Here is an 8373-nt window from a genome sequence, read left to right as displayed (position 1 = left end):
TATTTTAAGCATTGCTGCTCCAAGAGAGCAAATGTTGGTTTATGCTATTTAATTCTTATTTACAGAGTACATTGTGACATTTCATAGTTTGTACATTTCTAAATAACAATTTTTTGGGTTTGCCTCTGCAGTGCCTTGGTGATCATAAATTATTGAATATACAATATTAGATTGTGTCAATAGATTTGAATTTGTTAATATTCTTCTGTGATTTGATCATTTTGGATTTGTTCTACTTTTTGATTAATATGGAAAATGATAAATTAACAAGTTAATGCTTCCATCTTTTTCTTTTTATTTATTATAGGGTATCTTTAGAGCATATATTCCTAGGAATGGAATTACTTAGAACTACTTTATTGCTTTTGTTGTATGTTTCCTATTGTTTTCCAAAAATGTGTTGTTAATTAATGACATTTCCTACAACGGTTGCCTCATGATTGCGTGTTATATGTATTAAAAACAACAACAAAAAGAATCCTGCTTTCTTAACATCCATAAAATAGCATCTCAAGGTTTCTTTAATTTACATATCTTCGATTGCTAGCCAGGATCAATCTTTTTTTAATTGTATTTACCTTTGGAATTTTTTGTCTTGTGTTAAAACATTGCTTATAGTTTTACCCAAATACTTGCCTTAAAGTGTCTTTTCTTTGCCACAATTAAGGACATTTAATACTTTATGGAGTGACTCCAAGTTAAATATATATTTATGTATATAAAATTTAAAACCTACAACTTGAACCTTTAAAGACCTGATAGTGTAGTGCGAATATCACCTCATGTTAATGGCTCTTACTCAGATTCAAACACTTTAAGGAATAAAAACATGTCCGAACCACCCTCATTATGACCTGTGAAAGAAGCATAAAGCATAGTTCCCAAATGCATAATTCCCAAATAGTTGATTTTCTCACATTGGAATGCACCCATTGATTCACAGCAGTACTGCTTATGCTTCTCATTAATTCACTCATCCCTCTTCTGTTCCATTATTATTGTACCTCATACATGTACCTCACATGTACCTTAATCACAGTACATTGCACTTTTTTATCACTTCTGTGTTTCCGCATCTGGACACTTCCTAAGGAGGGGGAAACCCATAGTCAGATTGTTTCTTTCTTTTTTTTTTTTTTAAAGTTCCTCCTGCCTAACACATAGCAGTGCAGTCACGCCTGAGTTTGTTGGTTCATTCAACAAGCATTTATTGGATGTCTGAGTGCTGCCCTAAGCTTTATTGGGCATGCAGTATATGATGATGAAAAAGCCCTGGTCCCTGATGTCTGGCCAGATCCTTTACAGGGGGGAAATCCTGGGTCCCTAAGTAACTGATAGAGTGTGAAGTCTGATTTTCAACCTAAGAATGGCCCTTAGCTACTAAAATATATGAGTTGAGACACCTTATTAAAGCAGCAATGATCAGGAATTATTGGAAAAATATATAGAATAACATGCTATAAACTTTTTAAAGGTTGTTTTCCCAGACTTGATAGGTTTTTAGTTAAGTTGGCGTGACCAGCTGTAAGCCCCACCCTCACTCATAAAAGACTTTAAGGCCTACAAATGCTTTTTTTAGAGCTTAGAATTCATCTATTTAAAACTCTTTTTTACAGCTGAACTTCAAAGCAGTTTTGACTTTCCCCAGGCTAACTGAGGTTTTTCTTTGAAAAGAAAATATTTCAAAAACGTGGAAGGATATAGTTCTTCATAAATATGATGAAGAACTTTATACACCTCTTTTCATGTCTGAGCCTATGAGTTTTTAATCAGACGCGAGCATCACTTAGATTCGCTTCTCTGAGGGCCAGGAGGGTGTGTCCAGCTGGCCTCTGAGCATTCGCTCTCCCACACCGCCCTGTGTCTCGGCTTCGTGGATCCGGAAACTGTGATGTTTAGACGTGTATATGCATTGCTTTTTAAAGAGAGACATTTAAATTTACTTTTGGGGGCAGTTATGGTCCTCTTTGTGACAAAGACATGTTTTTGAGTGTTAGTTTTTTGGTATAGTTTAATTGTAAAGGAATGAACTAGAAATGTCAAGGAAATTGTGTTAATCATGCAACCGGCTGGCATTAGTAGTGTTTTTCTCAGGGTTGTATCTGACTTTTATGGTCAAGTGTTTCATTGTTGTTGAGAACAATGCAGTGTTTTCTCTTCTGTTTTACTTTGCTTAGGCTTCCAAAGATAAAGACATAATTATTTTAATACCACCAGACAAAGCTAACAGAGTGGCCTCCATATGGGATTAGAATGGTGTAAAGAGGCAGAAAGGAACCTTTGAAACTCTTATCTAGTCATTCAATTCTAAAGACTTTGCATTCTCATCTTATTACATGGCATCTCTTTCTGTTAAAGTGAGGAGGTTCGGGGGCGAGAGACTCCAGCGTAGTTTGGCAACTTCCAGTGAAGGCTTTGTTGTTTTTCTTTAACCGAGTCAGAGGTTTTGATTCCTGAGTACTTTTTACAGGAGTGTGTGATTTCCCCGAAATGCCAAATTTTGTGAGTGTATCTGTTTTTTTTTCCTCAGGAAGAGGATTCATAGATCATCAGCTGTGTTCTCAAAGTGGTTCTTGAACAAAATGAGGATGAGAACTGTCACTCCAAACCTTGACACAGTGCCTGCTAGATTGTTGTAACCTACGGAATGACAAACAACTTTATTATCATTATCCTTTGAACAGGTCTTTCAGAATGACAGAAGTGACAGTTCTGTGTTACTTGTATTTGTAATTTGCCCAATAATATGAAAAATATTCAAATTCATTTGTTGTCTTTGGAAAGAGCACACAACTTAGATATAGGGAGATGGCTTAAATATAGGGCCTAGGCTTCACCATGGGCTGATTCTGCTTAGTTGTCAAGAAACTTTCTTTTCAATTAACATCTTTCACTGTTAAGGGGGATAGATGTGAACATTTAAATGATTATATCTTTCTCCTGTAATTCTGTTCATTCTGTAGAATTAGAAATAAATTTGTTGTATTATTGTAAATGTATTTTAAAGTACAGAGAAGTCAAAGAGTTCTTTCAGTATGCAGTACATGAGTCAATACATGCTAAAATGTGGTAAGATACTACCCTGGATTTTGTCTTGCTTTGGTTTTTTTCAAAGATATGGTCTCCACAAAAACAGTATTATATATTAGGATTTTCAGCTGCTAGTTTCTGTAAAGCTTTTACCATTTTCATGCTTTTAGGTAGTTTTTTTCTCTTCTGATCAATATTTTATTCCTATTTCTTGTAATGGGGACTTTGGAGGAATTTTGAGAATTGGACTGAGCAGAGCTTAATGACATTGGGCTTTAGACTGGTGACCACCACCGTTTGTGTCTCTCAGCTCTTCATCTAACTCCTTGGTGTTTTGTTTTATAATATTCTTTTCAAATTTTACCCAAAAGTAGCCTTAATAAAAAATGCCAAGATTAGAGCAGGACTAGCACCGAGTAGTGTTGGTTTGGCGTCATTGTCAATAATTTCTCTGGCTTTCCCACAGTCTTCTTTCCCGGACCTTGGAGATAAAGGAATAATGTTGGCTGAGGCATTCAGACGTTGTAGAACCACTTGGAAATGAAGTGTTAGACTGCATTTGGAGGTGGGGTCTGTAAAGAGGTAATTAAGTCCTTGTCGTCATCAGGGTGGGTCCTAATCCAGTGTGACCTGAGTAAGGCCAGAGGGACACAGACTTGCCCAGGGGGAAGACCAGGTGAGGAGACTGGGAGAAGACAGGGCCACATCCACAGGCCCAGGAGAGAGGCCTCAGAAGAAACCAGCCTTGATCTCAGACCTCCGGTCTCCAGAGTCATCAGAAAATAAATTTCTGTTGTTTAGGCCACCCAGTCTGTAGTACTATGTTATGGCTGCCCTGAGCAAATTAATACAGGGACCTGGTTTAAAGAGTGATTAAAATCGCTCAGTTAATGCAATGAAAATATATAAATCTATCATTTCATATTTTTTGGAAACAAAGTTTTTATTAATGTCTCTTCCCCATAATTCTTTTGAGGATGCCCTGAAACCATTAATATTTTGTTTGTCAATTGTTGAAAGGCAGCTTCTTCCAATAGGAGATCAGTAGGTTTTCTTTAGAGTGTATTTTTCTGTGAGGCTTCAGGAAACGTATACTTTAAAAAATAATATGAGTTAATCATTAGTATTAATTGCTTCCTTCTTGTCAAAATATTGTTTTATTCTCTTAGATGGTAAGAGAAATTAATGAGGTGGCTCTTTTTTCCCCACCGCTTTATAAAAACATTGAAAAAATTGTGAAATGTTTGCTAGACAGACCAAAGGACGAAGTCTGCTGGCGAGCTGAACTAAGGGGAATTAAACCAAATTAGTTACGGAGTAGGCGAAAGGTCTTCAAGTGTCAGGGGGAGCTTTTCCTTTTCTTTTTGTTTCTCGAAGTAATTTATGAACAGTTGGGGGAAATGAGGGAAAGCAGATGAAGTACAGTTTTATCACTTTTGCTCTCAATTTTGGTTTAAGGTTCCTAATGTGAATTTCTAGTAAGGAAAAAACCACCTCTTTGAAATCATGTAGGTGTACAGAAACCTCTTCACGCTTCAGTTTATTTCTTCTTTTGGCTTCAGATCAGAGTATATCTTGATCCCTTCATCTTTACAACTTTGTCCTGGAAAATATGAGAACATCAGCCTATACAATTAAATGTAAAATCAATGTAAACTGCCCAAAGGACTAACATACTGGGTATTAGCTTGTAGAGACAAATGCTTTTTCAGTCCCCTTGTGACTCTACCTCTATTGAATTTAGAAATTTAAGGCTCGATCTCTATTATCTCAGTGTTATAGTTGTAGGCAGAGGGAAAGGGAATAAAAGGACTTTTTTTTCCCTTCCCCAAACCAGATAGATCCATGTTGCATTAGAAATACACAGAATTCTGGGTACTTGTAGGCCATGATAGATATAACATTCTACAGTACAATAAAACAAAATTTGTCTTTGGCCCTGAAGTTATATTTTGGCTTTCATTAAATTCTTATCCACCATAAGATTGGAAGGAGAAAGGCATTTGTAGCATTTCCAAGCATTTCTTCCACCGAAGGAGCAGTAGAAGATGGTCTAAATAGCATACAGAAGGCTTACTTTGGAATTTTGTAGGAGGAGGAAAATTGTACTCTTTGGGAGGGAAGTTGTCAGTAGCACCTAAGGAGATGTTTGTAGATGCTGCTTGGGTGGAAGCCATTAGACCTCAGTGTGGTCAAGTCAATTATATTGCTAGTCAGTGGCATGGCCTTGGGAAGATGATTTGGTCATTTCTGGCCTTCAGTTGGTTCCTGAGAGTGAATGTGGAAGAGATGGATGAAATTTTTGGGTCTTTCCTTTAAGGGGTCTCAGAATTACTGCCTGATACATGAATCCATAAGTCAGTTTACACCACACATTTGCCCCTCTTCTTCCAGTTAGTTTAGATGTTGAGATTATTACATATGCCAGTATTTAAAAACATTTGGAATTCAAAGTGGCTCTTTCAACATGCAGTATATTAATTAACCCATGCTAAAAAGAACAATTACTGATATGTGGGAAGCAATCTACAGAGTTCTGTTTTTGTGTAGTTTTCTTTTGTTTATAAATTAAAAATTAGTGCTTATATTCAGAAAGGAAAGGAACAGCCAGACGAATTGATCTCCAGGAAACTTACAACTATGGCATTCAATAATTTTTGAAGCATGCTAACTACACTCTGGTTTCTCATCCCTGAAACCTCAAGGAATTACTAAAATGATACACTCGGATAGTTTAGTTATAAAAGCAGTTTATGGTGGTATTGAAGATCTTCTGTCTACCAGCTGTGGATGTGAAGTCTGGAGAGCTCCGTTAGGATGGAGCCGGCTGTCTCGTTCCCAGCTGTGTTCCTGGCACCTTTCTTATGCCTTTGGGTGGTATGTGCCCACTCAGTATGTTTCTGAGTGTACCTCTTGGAATAAGTCCTGGTAAGAGTACTAACCATGTTTCAGCCAATCTTAGTTCCTCTAATCTATCTTCTTTTTTAAAAAAAGGGTTATAGGTACAACATAACCAAATAGGAAATCAATAAATGAGATATAACCATCTGTTTAGAAAAGATGATTAGACTTGAACAAAATTGCAGCTGAAATTGTTTTAAGCTGTTTAAATAATTTGAGGATATTCAAAGTATGGCTGTACAAGCTGTCAATTCATATGCATCTCTCTGGGAAAGAAGAGCTTGCAAACTATGTGATATTCCTTTATAGAGAGAGACAATAACCATTTTTAATTTCCTCACACCTAGGAAATGTTATCAACTATAATAATGACTAAAATGTGTAGATCATGCAATTTTAATGTGAAGAAATATATAGAATCGGTTATACTTTCTAGTTGTGACTAAATATTATTGTTTGATTTTTCTGTGGCAATTATCACCTGGAAGGACTTTCATTGTGGTCTGACTCCTTTATTTGAGGTCCTAAAATCTTTTTTTCCCTGAAAGTTATCAGTTCATGGTGTCCTAATCTGGCTTGGAGTCAGAGAAGTTCGTTTCCCAGGTAGGCTTTTATGCGGGTTGTTTCTAGCTGTTCTTTATTATAAAACAGTCTTCTGAAGTGTGGCTTTGAATGGCAAGTGAAGGGAACATACTTTTCATCTGTTGCCACACTCCTTTCCCTTTTCTATTCTAGGTATGTTCAGTTGTGAGAAAGAACAGATGAATAAAACCAAGTCCTAGGTGTGTAGGTTTTCATTAGTTTACAAAGCCCTTTTAGAATGGTTATTTAGTGAATTACAATAATCTATGTTTTAATAACTGAAAGTCAGTTTTGCCTTCCTTTTGATTGTGCACTGCAGTCTTTACTGACACCCAGCACAAAACTGGCGCTTTCTCTCAGCGTGCACAGCATCTGCTTGCACTCCTTTTTCACGCACACATCTTTCCCTCATTGTTACCTTTCGCTAAGTACAGACAGCCCCCAGTTTAGAAACACTCGACTTCCTGAGCAGGTGGCTGCCAGGGAACCCTGCTCAGCAACCCCATAGAGAGCCCTTCCCCACCACTGGAGGGGCTGTTGGTGCTGGAAACCTGACTCCCCTCTCTGTGTGGTGGGAGAAACCTGGCTCACCAGGCCCTGCAGGGCAGACCTACACCAGGAGGAGGGCTCTCTGCTCACTTTCTGCCTGCCTGCCTCCAAGTGCACGAGATGGGAGGCAGTGTTGTGAGCTTCCTGGCGCTGCTAATTCACTATGCTCTAGGTTAGAAAGGATTCTCTGAATGAGCCAGGAGACGTTCCCATGATTTTCAATTTAGTTTGGAAAAATTGTGGTTCAAGTGTCAGATTTACAAATTAACTTTCAAATGCGTTTGCATGTCTGGGGCTTCTTGGATACGTCTTATTTCTGATACTAGATTCTCAGTCCCATTGCGTGAGGACAGTTGCTTAAAAAGTGCTTCTAGTGATTTCTTTTACCAGTCTACCCCCCCACCAAAAACAAAAGAAATAAGGAAAAATTCTACTTTAATCTGTGGTGAAACAGTCTCTTATTTCTTTAACCCATCTTTGTCAATTTAGCATTATAAATTAGTTGCTTCTTTCCCATTAAACCTTATTAATCAAGGTAGTGTATAATTTTCTCTGATTTACTGTCGGGTTTAATATGTTTGGCAGAGAGTCATGGTTCCGTCCCGACAGACCAAGTCTATCCATTCTGCCCTCTCCGTGGGGGGAGCGCAGGCGGGAGGAATAACAGCGGGATCCGGGTGATCTGCCGCCAGATTTGCCCGCCTCCCGTGTCACTCCGCTATAATTTCATTGTCCCTTGGCTCCCATGATGGGAGTTTGGTCAGCATTATTTTTTGTTTTCTTACCGTTTTGAAGATTGCAGCAGAGGGGAAAATATTTTAGCAGAAGATGATGACAGTGAAGTGGTTTTGCCAAACTTTTAAAAACATAGCAAAGTTACATCAAAGGAATATGGATTAAGGTATTGAGGTATTTTTTTTCTTCTTGTCTCAGTGTAATAAGAAGATTGGATGAAGAGGGCCCCAGGAGTAAAACCAAGCCCAGCGAGTGGAAACGGTGTCCTTGTATGCAGGGGAGGGCGTGCAGCCAGGGCTGCCCGGACTCCGGGGCGTGTTTGTGCGGCCCTGCCGACAGACGTGGAGGGCATCTTAAAATGCCCTGGCATGTGAGCAAGTGAGAGGATGCTTCTGGTACTTTGCCCCGGTTACTGTTGCTGCTAGAACATGTGCTTTAGCTTTCTTCAGTCAGGCCCGTGGTGGTTACGTCCTTGCCTCTCTGTCCCTCTCGTGGAGTGGGGAGAATGGAGTTCTGCTCTACCATGCTTCTCTTCTCGAAGAGGCACGGCCCTTTGTGTGCTTCCATCAAACTCAT

The 8373-nt window shown here is 38.5% G+C and overlaps 1 protein-coding gene across 1 annotated transcript in view; it reads left to right on the top strand.

Moving 5' to 3' along the window:
- The window catches only part of CDH2 (cadherin 2), a 208059-nt gene that overhangs the window by 74778 nt on the left and 124908 nt on the right, over positions 1-8373 (top strand). The window lies entirely within an intron of this gene.

The sequence above is a fragment of the Artibeus jamaicensis genome, unplaced genomic scaffold, assembly GCF_021234435.1.
Source record: "Artibeus jamaicensis isolate MK-2021 breed Jamaican fruit bat unplaced genomic scaffold, CSHL_Jam_final contig_354, whole genome shotgun sequence".
NCBI classification, from domain to species: domain Eukaryota; kingdom Metazoa; phylum Chordata; class Mammalia; order Chiroptera; family Phyllostomidae; genus Artibeus; species Artibeus jamaicensis.
Note: the sequence above shows the minus strand (reverse complement) of the source record. Positions and strands in the feature narration are given on the sequence as shown.